Source organism: Melospiza georgiana, chromosome 4, assembly GCF_028018845.1.
Source record: "Melospiza georgiana isolate bMelGeo1 chromosome 4, bMelGeo1.pri, whole genome shotgun sequence".
In the NCBI taxonomy this organism is placed as follows: Eukaryota; Metazoa; Chordata; class Aves; order Passeriformes; family Passerellidae; genus Melospiza; species Melospiza georgiana.
This window is the reverse complement of record NC_080433.1, coordinates 73,242,962-73,262,735: the sequence shown is the minus strand read 5'-3', so window position 1 is coordinate 73,262,735 and position 19,774 is coordinate 73,242,962. Positions and strand designations below refer to the sequence as shown.

The following is a 19,774-nucleotide window of genomic DNA, read 5'->3' as shown; positions in this document are numbered from 1 at the left end:
CTTTGAATCATAAATCCTGCCTTCCCCGCAGTTAATTAGAAGTTAATTAAATTCTAAACCGTATCAAGCATTCACCTTAACTACTACAAAGACTATAAATTTGTTCAGAAATTGCTACTATACCTTACCAAGGTGCCAAATCTCAGCTGTAGCAAAGAACTAGGAGATACCTTTTCCTATTCCTTAGTTGGTTAAAGAAGGAAATACATGCACAGCAGCCAAACTAACATGACAACACCTAACTTACCCTGTTGAATTTCTCTTGGAATCAAGTACTGTAAATATCTTTGAGCATTGTCTTAAATAATCCTCTTTTGCAAGACTAATCAAGCCCCCTCGAAAATATGAGATGCACAAAATAATCCAGGTTTTAAAGCAAAATTGGTTTAAAAAGAACATTATGAAAAATGACTGAGAAGTGATGGTTGAAGAACTGTTGCTATATTTAGAATAGTTAGCTAATTTGAAGTCAGAGGGAAAAAAAAAATTATGCCCATTTTTCTGCCCAGCCCAGCATTCCTGTTAAAAAAGCAATTCTTCTGCAGTAAAGAAATTAATACACATATTATTTCACTGAAGCGAAGCACGGCAGAGCCATTTCAAACAGATCCCATTATCAGAGCAGAGAGCCAAGTGCGAAGCTGAGTTTTATCTGAGATATCTAAAGGCATCAGAAAGGCAAAGAGATGAATATCAACTCACCAAAAGCAGCAAGGCTCGTCTCACATCTCCACTCGCCGGTTCCAAGAGGAATCATACGAGCACTGATGGAAGGATGACAAAAGGGCACGCTGCGCTCTCTGCCACCCCCCTCGAGTGACAGCCCAGACACACTCTGAAAACCTCAAACGGCGGGGCCCCGAGAGAGCATGCTCAGAGCCTCATTTAGCACGGCCTGACGCTTCATCTCAGCAGGGCATGGCCTACTTCCAAACAACTTCAGAACTTTAAGTCAAATCTAAAATGGTTAATTGGAATACGCAAAACTCAGCCGCCAAGCAGCATCGATTTTTTTTTTTTTTTGGCCCCCTCTCTTTTTTTTTTGTTTTAAATCTGGGCTGATGCTCCGATAATTATTTGCACTACTTCCCTGAAGGGCATCCTGAGGCTTAAACACTATCATCATGAGCTCCACTGTAATTACATGATGCCACTGCAATAGATTGGAAACCTTTTTCAGGATGGGATATGGTCTGAACACTCAGCACACAACTGATAAATCAGACAAAGACAACAGATTTGCTGAATAGTGTCCATATTGATTTAGGAATTGGCCTACCTGCTGATTTCTGGACAGGTTTTTAAATTATTTATTAATTTAATATTTTTTTTAGGGCGAGGGAGGCAAGACAAAAGGCTTGAGAACTGGCTAACAAGTGACTGCTTGAGAACAGTCTACCAAATGATTTATGTTCCAGAGCCATTTACCTCCACTTAAAGTCTCTTTGTACATAAAGAAACCACTTAGCTTCTTAATGAAACAATTTATTTAGATATCCAAGTCAGGTTATTCACATGCAAAAATCCTGTGAAGCAGATATTCAAACCTTTTCCCCTCAGGAGATGAACATCTTTTAATACACCCACAGACAAGTGGAACAGAAGCCTTCCGTGTTTTGGTTTCCTCTATCTCATAGCCCTCTTTCCATATTTATTGTATATTCATTTTTTCAAATGAATACACAAAGTTTTCCTCCTCTTGTGAGAAGAAAAAAGCTGTGCCCCAGGCACTTCTGGTTTTTTAAAATGCTTTCCTGCTCATCATTTAAGCTGAAAGCAGAGCCAGGCAGGCTATTTTATAAATGCTGGATTTTAAATTATGCTGTATAAAAGAGCAGCACAGCCCTCCCCCGGTCTGTACCACACCTGAGCATAAGAAAAACATTTGGAATAAACTCTACCATCAAATCCTCCACTTCCAAGATGGTGGATATTGGTGAATACAGTGGTTGGCAGAGAAGCAGGACAATATTTTAAAGCTTCACTGATGTCTACAAGTAACTTAAAAATTGGATTTTCCTATCTGTCCAAAAATGCTTAGATCTATTATGAGAATCTGCAACTTCACACACAGAGTTTTGAAGTCTAAGACATGCACTCCAATGCTATAAAAATCCTCTTTATTAAGGTAATTATTTGAACATGAATCCTTGCCCCTTTCCTTTGAATTCACACAAAATAAGAGGAAGTATTTCCACTTCAGCAATTCCTTCCAGCCACAAACCCAGAAGTCAAGGTGCACAACAGAGCTGTGGCACAGCTGAACCTGATTTCATAAACACACCCAAACATCCCAGCCCATATTCCAGAGACACTATAAAAAGTAGTTTATTTATACTCATTTATCATGTAATACCTTGGTAGTCAATTTTCTTACACCAAAACACACAAAAAGAATCCTTGCTACAGTACATGTCCACATTGCAAAATTCAGATGAATTCTGCAATCTACCATTAGATGATGAAAAGCCATCTTCTTGATAAGAATTTCAGTAGTTATTTGCCAGCTAGTGGGAACTTTTAAGAAACAAGTACTAAATTACATTCCACATTTTTACCTAAGCTTTTATTCTTTGGTCATCTAATTTTTTTTTTCATCATTTGCTTTGTTATTGTTCTCTGAACATCCCTGTAGACTCAGACTGGTAAATTAAAATTTTATTTTAAAAAAATATTTATTTTTATTTCTAAATTTTATTTTTAAAATTCAAGGTGCCATGGACATAAGAGCTGCCTTCTGAATGAGAAACATTTTCATCCAGGCTTGCTCTAGCTTAGTTCAGGAAACGAAATCAATAAATAAATGCTATTGAAGAAAGATTACTTGAACAAATCCACAGCTACCTAATCAGTAGTTTTCAGTTTCTACACATATGAGGAAGGGGAAAAAGAAAACCCACTAAAATTGAAATAAACACTGTTCTTGTTCCACGTTCATTCCCCTTCTCTGCCCAAAATCCCATTAAGCTGAACACAAATTACACCAATTTTCTTTGAGGTAAACAACAGTTTAGAAGTTCAAAAGGTCTTCTTTGAAGTTAGATATCTGTGGGTATATTCTCCCTCAAAAGACAAATTTTCATGGGAAAAAAAACCACACCAAAACCCTCTGTACACTTTTTGGACAAGTGCCTACCTTTACAGAAGCATAAAGAAATTTTAGGACGGTTTTGGTTTTTCTGTTGATGAATCTGTATTTTATTGTTTTAATGGCCTACAAATTGTAGCCACAGTAATGAAATGCAAGGGGGTTATGAGTAGCACATAAAGCCAAAATAATTTGATTACACAACTAATGCAGAACAGTTGCAAAGCACTCTCTTGTTGACCTTGAAAGGGTTCATTTACAATGACATAAATTTGAGTTTCAAGATCTTGATAAGGAAGTATTAAAGTGAGTAAATTTGCCAATTTGCCATCTAATAAACATGTCTTGAAAGAAAGAAAAATTGAATTAATACATAAGTAGGGAAATGTAGCCTGTACAAAGGACTTCTAAAAAAATAATTCTTCTGAACATGACAAAGCTGGGATTAAAATCAAACAGCCCTGGAAGCTGAAACATTTTTCTAGAGTTTCTGCACTGACATCCAAACCACACAAAACACTAAAATCATGCCAGACCACTGTGTTATAAAGACAGCGAGCATCAGAGACTGCTACAGGAACATAATCAATTTCAGTAAACTCTGCAGACAGTTAGAAGTTAAGTTAGAAAATGTCTAATGACTGAAGTGATGGTGCTATCTATGTATTTTAATGCATTTATATATTTTAATGTACTTAACAAGAACTCAGGTGCTAAATACTTTAAACATCTTTCTCACCAACAGCTTCTTCACAAGAGCTCACACACAAACAGCTCTGATCACCTGCTCTGACAGCAGAGCAGCTAATTTTAATAAGATGTTTGATCAACAGTTTATTTAAATTAATTTTCAGTGTCAGTATCAAACTCACCACTCTTTCACAATGAAATATGATGCACTTTTAGGGTTATAACCGGGCTTTAAATGGATTTTATCAAGAGCCTTGACTTCTGAACTTGGCGTTTTTTAACTAAACATGATAAATTCTTCAGTAAATTATATGCAGCTGAGCTTCACGAGACTTTCTGGCATCCTAACAAGAATTCCACAAGGATGTCTCTTACACACATGAGCTCTTTCAGCTCTCCTCTCAGCCTTGGCATGATGTCACAAGCAGCTTTCCTGAATGTGGTTACTAGCAGTAATACCTCAAGATGTCTCTCTCAAACACTACATCACAGACATGTTAAGAATTCTTCCATTCCTATATAAAGCTACATTCTGCAGAAGTGTGTAGCAATTTAAAATCTGTTTGCCATTACGTTATTATATCTTATCTATCAGCTGACCTATTCAAGTGGAAAGAACATTTTTCAAATAAAAGGAAAAAAATGATATATCTGTGTCTAGACAACCACAGGGGGAAAACTACATCTGCAAAGTTCAAAGGATGAGTAGTTTTTTTCTTATTTCTATAACATAATTTACATTTCTTGTTTCTATTCATAGTTTCACTGCACTATATTTTTTCAGTGTTTCTGTTGTGTAATGTATATTCCCCCCTTTTTTGTTATTTTCTAATTATTTTTGCACCTCACTTGAAAACAGTCATGGTTTACAGCTTTTCTTTCTGTTCCATGCCATTTTCGCCTTCTTTAACTTTCTTTTCTCGTATTTTCCCTGTTAACCCACATCCTAATGTCATCAATACTGGGAAAAATGAAACAGACATTGACTCTCATGGGGCAAACAGAACCAAAGGACCCACAAAGTACATATACATTTAGTACACCAGCTGCTAAGTGCCTTGGATTTTATTCCTTAAATTATTGCAATGTCCTGATAAGTCTGATTTTTTACAGTCTTTCACTCTTCAAATGCCCACAATTAGACTGAATTGTCAATTGAATTGAGCATTCCCATTTCTGTTGTCATTTCATGTCTAAATATAGGTCTGTGCTCAAGATACAACACACTGTGCTCATACTCTTGAAGAAGTAAAATGGAAAAATGAGGTTTATATCTGCTGTTCACAGCTTATAAAAGCAGGCTGCCTGTTGGTCTTTAATAAATGACCATAATGATTCATCTGGAAAATTGTACCAGACAATGTGCCAGAACATATAAAACATATAAAACTGCCACTGCTGCCCACACTGTTAGTGCTGGTTCCCAAGTTTAAATATATATATATTTATATTATAGGGTGTGTGAGACTAAGACCAGGTATGAACTGAGCACCTCTCAATAAATCCAAGCTCCAGCTGTGCCTACCCAAAGACAAGCTCCAACTACCCAGCCAAACCTCTGCCCATCCTCAGAGTAGAGACAGCTCCCCTTCACCCACCATTCTCTTAATACATTTGCTTGTCTTTTAAAAATAATCTAAAATGACTAAACACAGTCATTAGATGAAGGAACACATTCAATGTGGGCAAGAGAACAACAGTCCCTGACAAGGAACTGCACTTGCTAAGGTAAAATTGTTACTGTTTATAAAATACAACCTGTTAGTGACATTCCTTTTTATTTTATGTTGATTCCCAGAACTGCTAAAAAGGAATTAAAGAAATCTAGTGAATTATTCCATGTATGAATAAATTTACTTTTGCTGCAAGACTGCTGACCTCAGGAATCCAATCTGAATCCTTCTTCTTAACGCCCAACGGAATTAGTTTTTCTACAAAACTTTGCTACTGCAAGACTTGTACAAGTCAAAGAAAATCTTTTAGGGCAATGACATCAACCAAAGGAGCATTAAATATTTTCCAGTTTTTGATGCAACACAGAAGTGAAACAACAACTGAAATCAAGTTTCATTAAAAAAATAAATATCAAAGTTTCAACCCATCAAATACAAGTTTCTGTGTAAGAAACATTGAAGCTCAGCAGCTTTTCTGTGTTGCAATACCTACACAAATTTTCAAATCCTTATTCAATAACTGTCACAAAGCACAAACCCCTTTTATTAACTGATAAATTCAGAGTTAAACTGCTGCAATCCCATCTGGAAAATATCTCAGTTCTCCTCTCAAAGTAACTTTCCAGTCAGCCAAAGCTCTTTGCAACATCCTTAAACTCATTCTGAATTGCAGCTACATATGTGCTCATTAAGCTGCTTCTTTCTATTAATGGCAGAAACTGTAGTAAAAATACCCTTTTGTACAGTTATCAGTTTATAAAAACAAATAGAATGAATTTAAAATTAACTACTTAGAAGAACACGCTATTTTGACAACTTGCTGACTGTGTAGCCAGAGCAGAATTACAACCATGAACCAATCTGAACCAGCACAAGATCTCTGCCTCATCTTCCCAAGTCTCTCAATATGCAAAAATCAAGTTGATTAAATGCTTGTAGTGAAAGAGTGGAGGAAAAACTCTTCTGTATTTGAGAAAAAGTCATGTACTGCAAGGGAAATGTGAATAACAATCAAAATTAATTAAAGCAAAATACAGTTCAGCATCACTAAGTAGCAAAGTAAGAGAAGTTTACTGAAACAAAGAAAAATTCTCCAAGTGCTGAAATAGAAAATGGAATATGAAAAAGTTCAACAAAAACTCACAGGTCAAAAAATGGCAGGCTGTGAGGAATCACTTGCAAATGTGTAGATAGCAAAAAGGAGAGACAGGCCCATATCTCAAACCTAACACAGCTCATCTTTCAAACTTCACAATCAGAAAACTTTTCAACCAAAAGAAAAATTAAAAAATAAATAAAAACATTCACAACAGCTTTTGAAAATGAGTGCCATAGCTCAGAGAACTATCAGGTAAAACAACAACAACAAAAAACGTTAACCAAACAAGTGAACAAACAAATTAGTAAAACCCAAAAAAAAAAAAAAAAACACCCAAAAAACCAGAAAGAATCTAACATACCTCTCAGCTCACAGAAAATCTGGTTTTCCTGAAAATACCCTATAAGGTCACTTGTTAAAGCTCCTGAAAGAAGCTAAGGTGCCAGAGCTTAAGAGATGGCAATGGGCTCACAACAATGTAAGGACGCAAATTAATGAATCTGCAGGGACTTGAGCTCACAAACTCTTCACCCTGATTTCAAAGAGGGAGGGAACACAGAAATTAAACTTTATCACTATTCCCAGAACCAAGGGTGCCATTCAGAAGAAAGGCCCAGTTGAAGGAGTTGCACAGGATTAGAAACACAGGCAGTAAAATAGCAAATGACATTTTACAGTGGCAGTGTAACATGGTAAAAATGAAAAAAACCCTCTGCATTTTACACAAGACAAGACAAGACTGCCAACTGGAAGAGTGCGGAGTTACATGACATATTGGAAAGAATTCTTCACTATAGGGTGATGAGACACTGGAATAAGTTAGCCAAGAGAAGCTTTGGACATCCCATCCCTGGAAGTGTTCAAGGGCAGGCTGGACAGAACTTTGAACAACCTAAACCATTCCACAAAATTCAGAGGGCTTTGAGATGGCCATTTCTAGCATGGAACACAACTTCAAACAGATACGTTTGACAGACTGGCCATCTCAGAGAACTCACAGCAAGTTTTGTGTGAGGCTATGAAACAACACAGAGCTTTGGTTAGCTCTTGAAACAGCTCGTGGAGAGCTGGTGTGGGGTCGGGGTGAATACAGAAACCCACCAGGTGCAGTTAAATACAAAGATATGAAGGCAGTGAACCACAGACAGCAGGTTCTCCAAAACACCTCTGAAACAAATCCTCACCTCTGGCAATCTCTGTTTCTGGCAAAGGCAGCAAACCCCAGAGAATACAAGGTTCAAGAATGCATGAAGACAGCACATGTCCAACTGCTGCAGGTAATTTCTCCTACATTTGGCTGCTTTTCTCAGCTACAGAGAAGCCCAGTAGGAATGATGATACTGCATCAATTTATTAGAAACTAGGGTCTTCTCTTTTCAAATTTAAAGCTAACTTCTAGCAGTTTTTTGTATTCCCCTGACTTCTTCACCTTTTCAATGAGGTAGGGCCTGATCCACCCACTTGTGGCACACAGTTGATTTTCACTTCAGACTGCACAAGCTTGCCAAACATGAACATCTCCCTCTAGCAGGCCAGAGCTTTACCCACTGTTCCCTATTTCCCTGGGAACTGATGCAGCATGGATTGTGGGAGGGAGAGCAGAGTAATTCTCAAGCAACAGACACTGAAAGATTATGAAACCAGTGAACAGGATAATTAAACCCTGAATGATCCACAGCTAATTTGCAGTTGAACTTCCCTACACAACCCAGGTCTGTAATTATAAATTTCCATCAGATGCTTGATACGAGTCCTTGTCAGGGGGTTTCCACAGACAGACGCAGAAACAGGGGTACTATTTATTACACTTGGACAACAAAATTCACCAGCCAGGGTGTAGCTGTTTAATTTTGCTGCCAGCTGAATAACTGGATGCAGCAGGGTGGATTAGCCCCTAATAGCACAGGCTTTCCTTCTGTCCAAGCTGCCACCAGCTCAGCACTGCCCTCCCCAAGACGTCCACATCAGACAGCAACCTCCTAAAGCTGCTGAAAGCAAATCTAATCACAGTGACAGCTCAAATAAAACCAGCACAGAGGAAAATCATCGTATTCTGGCTTTCTCTTTTGTTAAAATAGATTTAACTGATATAATGAGCTTTATACTCTTCTCAATAGCAGGAAGCCTTCATACATCAATAAAAACTGGAGGGAGCAACACTTGAAATGCTTTTTTAATTGACTTCTGTTTTCAGGGCAACAGCCCAGGGATAAAGTTGCATTAGCACTCCAATATTTTATGTCCTTCAAAAAGTACACAATTTATTCTCAGGATACTATTCTAACATGATTCACAGGAAATAAACTAAAAGCAAAACCACAAGAAAATCTACAATTCAATTGGATTTACATGACTAACAAAAGTCTCCTCAGTTTTGAATCCTCCAGTCCAAATTTTTTAAGGTAGTATACACCAAGAATATTTTGCAAGGTGATTGTATTTTCTTAGAATATCCATCTTTAAAATTTCTAACACTGACCTGCAGTCAGGTGTATTTACAGTACCCTTAAGAACAGAAAAGTAAATACTGGAGCTTTGACCTCCTATAAGTAAAATACTCATTATCATCCAAAGAACTTAAGAAAAATCAAGGGAAATTTGAGAGGCAAAGTACATGGTATATTACATGCTGAAACCAAATTACAAAAACCCACTTAGTCCAAGAAAAAAAGAAAAAAATTAATGAGCAAGACAGGCAAAATGTGTGCCTTCAATGCAAGCCAGAGGCAATTCATTCACAGCTTCATTTTTTCTTTCAAGCAGCCTCTGATGGGTTTTTCTTAAGGCTAAGGTATTAGTTAGAAATATACACACACAAACTAAAATACAAACAGTCACAAAGCAGCATTGAAAGTGAAAATTTTAAAAAAAAATGTTTTGACATCCTACTTGAAAAGCATAAAAATAAAAGAAAGATCAAATGTTTTATTCTACACTGATTATTACATGAGAACATGATTACTTTAATCCTCTGCTGTGGAGATGAGAAGAACAAATCAAAATTTGCTTGTGTTTCAAAACTGCTGCTGATTCTGCACCTTTTAAGCCATTTGTGACCCAAGATTTTAAAGCAAACTGCTTGAAACTCACAAAAAAAACCCCTAAACAATTGCAAAAACTCAAATAAAATAAGAAAAGATGACAAACTGGCTTTGGTCCAAACTGAAAATGAATAAAATTAGATAAGAAGACTGAATTACTTTCAGTAACACAATCTGAGAAACAGAAGCTTGTACAGTGCAAGTTCAGGCACACCATCAGTGCGCAAACAGCAGAAATGGACACAACCTGTAAATGTGGTTGCTCCAACTTGTCTACAAGTTTCTCTGCCCAACAGCAACTCTGTCTACTGCAGTGAAGTTTGCAATACAAAAATACACAGAGGAGTTTGCAGTGTGCAGTTTTACAGTCAATGGTTTTGTAGACATTTTCTAAAAGTGCCCATGTTTGTTTGACCTACAGAATTCAACCATGCACACAGCAAACCCTTCTGGACCATCTTTCTGTCATGTGTAGCTACAAAATTCTCAGGAAACCATCTCCACACAAGCAAAAGTTTAACATTTTTATCACATTAATTCCTCCACCTAAAAAAAATCTCTGCTGTTTTAAGTGCTTTTAAACAATTTATGTAGAGCTACAGATCCCCATGCAATATCCTATGCTGCACTTCTAATACATCAAATTATATCTGAAAAGCCTTGAAACAATAATCTAATTTACTCTGTATATAAACATGCAGTATTGCAGAATAATTATGAAAGAGCATTAATTATGGATTAATACTCCTTCTTGGTAAATCCTTAGCTGCTAAGACTATAATGTGGAGACATTACAGTATTAGCAAAATGAATCCTCGTTCTCTCAGAGCCATGCCAACAGAGCTGAAATAGGCTGGCAGCATCCTGCCACTGGAGAAAAACAAGAATTTGCTTTATTTCCTTAGCAAAGGGTGTCTTACAGGTGTTGACACCTGCCAAGTCTTGTACGTGCAAGGGCCAATGAGACAGCAGTGTGAACTAAGCCCCAAATATTAACTGAGGGTTATTAATTGAGTATTAATGGAGTTTCTATCTGTCCAGCAGGGCAGCTCCTGAGGCACACACCTGCAGCTTCCAGCTCCAAGGAAGTCACACCACAGCCCATCAGGACCTGCTGGGATTTACAGGGTTTGCACAGCAGGCCTTGAAGATTCATTGACATCTTCCCCCTCTTTTGAATAATTCATTAACATGTGTAAAGCAAACAAAAAATCCACAATCCCTATTCAGAACTCCACACTCAAACACTCCCCACTCAGGGTCTGAAATTCAACAATTTGTTCAGAACTGGAAGTTTGATAGACAAAGAAAAAAGTGTTTTTCCAAAAAGTAAGTTTCAATTAATGTGCTAAAACCTTAATCCCTCTGACACAAGGTGTGTTCAGACTAATTTTTTTTTAAAGATTAAATCAACCTGAATAAGGTACTCCCAGCGTTCTTATTGCACCAAAACATCAAAATAATCTAAGAGCAGTATTAAAAAAGTTAATTCTGCTGTAAATTTTGAAACAACTGTTGCTATTAAATGTATTTAAAGCAAAATACTCCCATATTCTGAAAGAAATTCTGGCTAGTATTATTCAGTGTATTACTAAATAATTTCTGTTAAATGTAGGAGCTGCAGGGCTTGTTTGTGCTGGTTTTTTGTTACTTTGTTTCCTGGGTTGTTTTTTTGGGTCTGTTTTTTTTTTTAATAGCTGGTAACAGGTCAATATTCAGAGAAATCCTTTACTTACCTGCTGCCAGATTTTAGAATTGTAATTACCTTTAGGCTTTATAATGGGAAGTGTGGAAAAAAAAAAATCAATCCCCACAAGCAATAATTGCATACTCCACTGCCAAGCCACGTAAATAAGAATCATCCAAAGAGCACATTCAGATAAAAAATGCTCCCAAAAGCTTGTTAGAAACACCAGTATCTGAATTGCACACATACAGATATTTCAGTGCCATTATTGTATGATCAATCAAAATTACACCACCACTGCGCATTTTAAACGTGATAAAGAACGTCCTAAATGCACTAAAAGAACGTACTAAAGAACTTCAAACTGCCTTGTTTTTCTTTCAAACAGGGGCATTTTGATTCTTTAGTGTTACATTGTGGCATAGTACATTTTCCCTTTTCTTTCTGATCTCTTTAGGCAACCTGTTTGAGATTTTTGTGCGCTTGAGAAATGACTCGTGCAAGTTGACTGACAGGCATTTGAATTTCCTGTTGAGCGTGAAGACAGAAGCTACCTTTGATGATTATCACATTTATTCCTTCTGGATATGAATTTCAAACCCTCTATTTTTATTTTAAGAACAATATCTAGCATTTCTGCTCTTTTAAGCCTTGGTAACAGCTACTCAAACATGAAGCGTCAGCACTTATGCTTGCCTGTAACGCGCATTTCCGCCAAAGCTTTTGATTTCATTAACTCCCAAATATTTCATCCAAGCTTTAAAGTTTGGAAGCAACTTTAGACAGATGAGCAGGCTACTACCCCGGTATTCTCTCCCAAAAGCAGCTTTCTGTTTTTGAACTATATACAGAATATTTATGCCTGTTCTTGGATGAGCACAACAGGTAACAGGTCCATTCTAAAAATCATTCCCAAACTCCCTTTCACTCTTGAAACCTTTAAGAAATTCTGTTTAGATGCCAACTTCCTTCCCCAGAATTCTTACCAGTATCCCAGAACAGCCCATATTTAAGTGATTCAGGCATGCATAACCTAAACAGTCAGAAAAACAGGTTTTATTCATGATGGTAAGTACAATGTAATTATTAATTGTATGAAGTACATCTGAGAATAATTACACATAAACTAGATTTCTTTGGCACTGCAGTACTTGGCATGGTTTTTGCAACCTGAAGTCACTTCACCTGGAAAATCTTATTCTCGTGCCAAGGAGTCAAATATATCCTGCATTAATATTTTAATGTGGAACACACATAGCTTATTCACAGAAGCATGTGAAAGGAGTAACTTAATCTGCAGTGTAAGGTAATACATAAATGCAACTTAAAAAAAATAAATTAACAATACCTCACCAAATAAAAACTAAATCCCATCCAAATATTTAGCCTGTCCCACAAAAAAATGAAGAAATGAAGCTCATAATGTAAGAGAGTCTACATTTATTAAAATGAGCCTCAAATAGTCTTCCAAAATACAAAAAAAAAAAAAAAAAAAAACAAACAAAACATTTGGCTTGAACAGCAAGAACAGGAAGGTTTCCACAGAAATGGGTATTACCCTAGGCAAAAGCCTTCTAAGAAGTAAAAAGAGACACAAGGTAAATTTCTTCAGAAAAAAACCCCTCCAAATTCCTCAAACCCCCCCAAACAGTCTCACATTTGTTTGTTTCAGGCTTCATCTCAAGTATTAAAGCTGCTGAGAAAGGACTGCTGTTGTTTATCCCCCCCAAATCCTTTACATAAGTTTTATACAAAGAACAGAATTCAACTTCAGAGAGTGGAAAATAAAAAGAGTAAGTTTCCTGGAGAAACTTTTTCCTCTGGGCTATCTACTCAGGGCTGGGACAGAAAGGACGGAGAAGGAAAGAGAGCAAGAATATATTAAAGAATCACACATTTCTGGTCCCAGCAATAACACAATTACTGTACCTTTGAAATCCTTTACCATTACAAAAGTCACTCTTTCTCCCTCTGAATCAATGATTTGTTTTAATCACACTGATATACTTGTAACCCACCAGTGCCTTCGGGACAGACAAGGATTTGGTCAGTTGCAGCAGATTTACAGCCCAAAAATGCAGCGAGTGAGAGATTTCATTAGAAAAGTGCCAGATTATTTAACATTCACAGCACAGGTATTATGAAGTTCTTCCATAAAGGCTAATGTCTTTACCAGTCACTGAATTAAATATTCTTTAGATTTTCCATCTATACTCTGATGATCTTTAAGTGTCTGATATGATTGGCAAAAAATATCCAAATGTTTTTGTTAACAGGAAGAACACAATAAACAGATTTTAACTGCATTTTCAATATGTTCCTTGAATTGGTTTGGACACAAAAGTCAACACTTCCATAATGCAATGAACTATTTCCATTCCCTCCCCTACATTCAATCATTTCAAGGACATAAAAAGCAACATTTAAAAATATTTTGACACTTCCCTCCCCTTTAGATAAATATACACTAACTGGTTGAAAGCACAGTTACCCAATGAAGCCAAGCATGCTATTTTTTTTCCCCCTAAAGGAAGGATGAAAACACCAAATATTGCAATTCTCTTTACCCTTGACATACCTATTTTCCCATGTCATTCTCATTTGTATCCTGTTATATTTCACTCCACATCCTACCCCATTTTTTGTCCTCTTAGTCCACTTCTAAGTTTATGCCAAAGTAAAATGTTAGACTTGACATCAACTGTGTTCTTGTAGCAATTTTGCAAAGAGGAAGGAATACTGAGAGCTTGAAAGAAAGCCTGAAAATACCACCTGAATAATTGAAGCAACACCACCTCTGCTATTGAAGTAAGGCAATATTAATGACAGATTTCTTTCTAGAATAATCCTAGTCTTAATGTTCAAATTCAGTTTAATTCATCTTTAATGTAGTATAATTGATCTTTAATGTAGTATGCTATATATGTACGCTGTATTTATAGTCTGTGCATACTGCATCCAGTATTTAGATTGGTCCAACAGAGAAGTATCACCTCTTACTCAGAGGCTGAGCTACTCATCTCCCCTGAGAATTCCAACACAATCAGGAAAAAGAAAAAAGAAAATCCACTCCTGAGCCAAGGTGCCCAGCATAAACCACGTCCCAAAAGGTTCTGCTTGCTCCAAGTCTGGGAGAAAGCTGACAAAAATCTCCCTCCCTTGCCCACAAATCAAGTGAATCCAGCTCCTGCTGGGATGGGCAGGAGAACAGGCAGTAAATGCTGCCATCTACCAGAAATTCAGGAGTTTTCTATTTCAGCTGGCAGAAGGAAAGCAGGGGAGCTGCTGGGTAAACACAGCTCTTATCCAGTCATAATCTTTAAAACATAAAGGCCACTAAATAAAACCCACAAGGAAAAAGACCTTTCAGAAAGTGGAACCCGGTCCAAGTATGGAAAGCAAAAATGTAAAGCCACAATTCATCAGGCCAAGAAAAATTGCCTCTGGCATATGGCACAAAAATCGAACACAGGCTTGCTCCAAACAGACAAAATTCTCTTAGAATCTTAACAAGAGGTTTGATCTGAAGAGGCAGAAAGAGCACTCAAGACAGGCAAAACCACAGCAAAAGAGCCAGCCACATTTTTCTCACTGGAAAAACCAAGATCCCCTTAGAAGCACTGAAGAGTTTCTTTATAGGCAAGAGAGTTCTAAAGTGTCCCAAAGCAATGTCACTACAGAAGTTTTATTTTAGAGACCTGGTAAGTGAACTGCAGCAAAACCACCTGGGTAAATTAGTATTTATTTAATTACTCTAAGGAAATAAAGAAAAAAAAAATAGTAGTATGACATAATAGCTGCACTTTGCACAAAAGCTGACATTTTTATCAGAAGAATGTGGTGATCCTGTCTGCTCTTCACTCTTTTCCAAATTCTGCCTCTGTACTGGGTGGTTATCAGGTATTAAGAAGAACATTATTATCAGGTATTCAGAGAAGAACACAATTAATAAAAATTTTAATGCATACTGTGAAAAGACTGATGTCACCTCTAGGGGAAAGCCTCTCCTTGCACATGTATTGTAATGGAATCAAATTAATCAGATTTGGTTATCTGTAAAAAATGTGTTTTTTAATTTTTTTTTTTGAAGTACATCATTCAGATCTCTTAAAGAAGCCTCATAGTAACAAAACAAAACCTGAGCCCTGTGTATGTAGGGGTAGGAATGTGCAGAATATGAGACTCATTATACTCAAGATATTCACAAGCTCTCTGAAAAAGCAAGTGAAGTGCATAGGAATGACTTCCACTTGATAGAAAATTATTCAGGACAGGGAAATTTGATTGAAGAGGGCTGCTGAGAAAACCCACAATAGTCTGTGCCTGAGATACAAGATAGCAATTGAAAGGGGGTGCATTAATTGAATAGGATTCTTACAGGAAACAGAAGTGCAGCCAAGGATCAGGCTTGGATGAGGTGCTGCCTCTCAGAAAAGGGCTGGAGACCCTTTTCAGGTTTCAAAAAGCATCAGCCCAGAGGCAGGAAAAAAAAAAAAAAGGTGGAGCAGCCGCCACCCCTGTCCCCATGGAATTCCATGGAGAGAGCCTGGGTTTAACTGGACTCAAGCTCACAGAACAGGGAGGGGGCACACAGGAAAATGGTGCAGACAAAGCACAGAGCCAAGGTGAGCAATCCTGGGAAGGGATACTGAAATCCCTCCTGCACAGGAAGCACTCATCATTTCTCAAGGGGCAGGAGTGGTAATGGGAATAGTGGCTTCACTGAAAAGCAAGTTTTGTTCATCAAAACAAACAAATGGAACAAATTCTTCCTCTCCCATCACAAAGTATTATGGAGAGGAAAAAAAACCCCCACATGCATATGCAGAATGTAAGTACTAAAATGCCACAACATGTTTTGGTGCAGCATTTAGCTACACCCACACACCCAACAGGTACCCTATTTTTATATATTCTTTCCTAAAGGTCTCAACATTCATCACACACAGGTCTCTTTGGTCTGTCTGCCTAGTACAACCATTTTGAGGTTATCCTCCAGATGACCATTGATTAAAACAAAAAAACAAAAGCAACCCTCCATTTACTACACAATTAAAATTGAGCTATAAAATTCAACCACTTGGACAAAACCTCCCGAAGGCAGCCTTAATGTTTTTTTGGGTTTTTTTTTTCCATAGGAACATTGGTATCAGTGTAATAATAAAATAAACCACTTAAGATTACAATAAAATCCTACCCTGAATATGCACTTAGGGAATGCACTAGAATTGTTTTGAAAGTAGTATATAATCCTTTATGAGAACAAACTGATGCTTGTGGGGATTTTCTGCTCTCCACCTATTAAAAAATAATATGTTTAATCAATATTAATGTCAGAGCATAGAACCTGCACTCCCAGTTAACTGGTTTATTAACAAATAAAAAAAAATCTATTACTCCCAACAAGAATATTTTCACACTCCATCACAAATTTAATTACTAATGGCACTTCAGGCATCATACCAAATTTCAAGCCTAACCCTTTTATCCTTACATTACATCACAGCAAGGTTAACATTACAACTCAGGTGAACTGACTTCACCTTCCATCAAGAATTTTGCCAGCAGTCACAGAAAGCAACTCTTGAGTGCTAAAGCACTAAAATTCTCATTCTTTGTTTTCCAGGCAGCCTGTTCAGCCATTGCTACACACATTACTTTTAAGAAACACAGCATTAACTCCCAAAAGACAAAATTAATTCCCCTGCAGGAGCATTTACTTGTAAAATCCTGGTAACCTGATGAACAAAGGAAAATAAAATTTGGCTCCCCAAAGAAAACACTTCATCTAGCACACAAAGGAGGCAGATTCCTAAAGGTGACAGTAAATTACAGTATACTGGCTCCAGCCTTTAATAACCACTGAATAGACACCACATAAAACAGCTGCTCTGATACCACTGCAAATACATACAGCACAGCAGCTGCCTCAGTTTTAACTTGGAAAATCCCTTTCCTGGCCCAGAAACCAAGTGGTGTTCTGATTTGTGCACTAAACATGATACAGGAAAACTTAGTCAAGGACCAGTACCTCATCAGCCATATAGGCATAAAATGAAACCTCTTACTTCATAAAGATTCACATTAATAGAGGGGAAAAGCAGACCAAAAATACAGACAATATGCAACAGAATGTACCTGATGAATTGCTACTGGAAAGCTAGCAAATCCATCCTGAAATAATATGCATTTGTAAAGTCTTTCAGAATGCAGAGTGCAGCATCAAAAAAAAAAAAAACCAAAAAAAAAACCCAAAACTAACAAACAAAATAAAACAATCCCAAGACTGAACAAACACCAATTCAAAATTCAATGTGAAAGTTTAACACGTGCCCAAAGTGACATCATCATTTCAGAATAAAAACAAAAATGCCCATGCACAGCACATTCTTAGCCAATAAATCTAGGCTATAGCTAGATATTTGAATGCTTTCATCACATGTTTATTAAACAAAACAACCACTTGAATGTGTGTTAACACCATGACTACAAACACAGACTGCAATTGTAATCTGTCCCACCGAGGCTTTTGAAACTATCAGGAACAGTCTTCCCTTCACACTGTTGTTTTTTTTTTTTTTCCAGCTCCAGCTTCAGAGCATTAGTACTTGTCCCAACTACCAGACACAGAAAACCAATTACTCTCACTTTGCCGTAGCTGTTAGTGTATTTCTGGAGGTCCATCTCCTTCCAGCCTCTTCCTCTGTAAACTACATAATCTGTCTTTACAGGCTGTGCTCCCCTGGTTTTGGTTATTTCAAAGTTTGCACTGGCTGGAAGTGATTTCACCAGATTAATGCTTCAACACAGTGCACCCATTAACTTACAGTATTTTCTACAGAATATCTGATGTGACTGTTGAAGAAAGTGGAAATGTGCATATTCTGCAATCCACTACTGCCTTTAACAGGGGTCTCATCCACCCTAACCAGGTTTCCACTCTAACAAACACAGCTGGGGACACCTGGATTTCCCAGTCCAAGACTCCCAGCATGGATGAAATCACCAGCACTGCTTATCCTCAACAGGCACACTTCATATCTTCAGTATTGAAGGATTTGAGATATTTTTAGTTCATCTCTATGGCTGAGGGTGCACCTATGCAGCACACTCACAACAAAACAGATCAATTGTAGAGCAAGATCCAAGTACCAGTTTTTATCCAGGACAACCAAATCCTGGTGAGAGAGAATATAAGAATAAGGTTGTCCTCCAGCAAGGACAGAAGAATTAGCAAATTCTTATAATAAAACTACTGCATTGCTGACAGGGAAATCAAGAGGCCTTTGTAAGTTAATTACATATGGCCTTGAAAGCGATCTTGTAACAAGGAAATCTTACTGAACAGCTTTACAAAGAAATCTCCTGTTGATCTTAGAATAATACCAACACTTTCTTTTAAACAAAGCAAACATGTCACCACAGTATTTACAACTTGGGAATAAACTTCCCTTTTGTACAGAAATGCTTACTCTACCCTATAAATCCCAAAAATCTGCCTGAGTTTCCTTCCAAAGCAACCATCATTGCATATGAACATTCAAAAGAGTCTCTTCATCTGCACCACTAATGCCACAGCTCCAATTCTTCCCCTCATGAGGCAAATAGAGTGTTTTCTGAGGTTCCTCCCTTGCTATTTTCTGACAAAGAAGAAACAAGCAGCAGGAGCAGAACTGCAAACCAGCCACTATGCTATGACGCTTGTGCACAGGATGGAGTGGCAATGGCCCACACCCGTTGTCATTACAGTGCAAGAGTTCTAATGTCGTTACATTGCAAGGGTTCCATATTGCCAGAGTTTCATACCTCCTTGATGTTTCTTGTAGGCAGCTCCTCAAGGCACTGACTCTTCCTTGTCCTCACAGCAGCCAACTGACTCCAGCTGCCACCAACCCACTCTTTTATACCACTTGTTCTTATTGGCTACAGGTGTGGCCTGTTAAAATCATGCCTGCTCCTAACCCTTAGTAATTGGCTCAGCTGCAACTCTTTAGGGGGTAACATTACATTCTATACTACCTTCATTTACCCACACTGTATCCCCCTACACACACCCAAACGGGCTTCCAACTTCTATATAGAAGTATTGCTTCATAACTGTGGTATCAAAAACATTAACTGGATTGAATATCTAATTATATCTATTTCTTTACTCACCCTCTGTATTTTTTTAATAGGAACTTACATTGATTACAGATTTTAATACCAAATAATTTCCCCCATATAACTACTGTCAATCCCAGACTAAGTAACTGTAATGAACACTAAACAAATCAAGCTTTTCCAATATTAATTTGTATTTTTGGAAAGGAGTAACAGGGGTACTGATCCAACTTGTCCATTTTACCAATGCATCAGTATGGAAAAAAAAAAATAAATTTTTGGAACAGAAAGGAAGAGAACAGTTTGCCCCTGGAGAGAATAATAATACAGGATCAATTTACACATTAATGAATAAATTATTAACAATATAATATTGCAATTTCCTTAAATGAT

At 37.3% G+C, this 19,774-nt stretch overlaps 1 protein-coding gene across 13 annotated transcripts in view; it reads right to left on the bottom strand.

Annotated features, from left to right (window-relative positions):
• The window catches only part of PLEKHA5 (pleckstrin homology domain containing A5), a 157,549-nt gene that overhangs the window by 96,527 nt on the left and 41,248 nt on the right, over positions 1–19,774 (bottom strand). The window contains exon 1 of one of the 13 annotated variants that reach the window (XM_058023554.1): positions 703–787. The exons of the other annotated variants lie outside the window; for them this stretch is intronic. The gene's annotated coding sequence lies outside the window, so the exon portion shown is untranslated. Of the gene's footprint in view, positions 1–702; positions 788–19,774 lie in introns of those variants that run through there. 13 annotated transcript variants of the gene reach the window in all.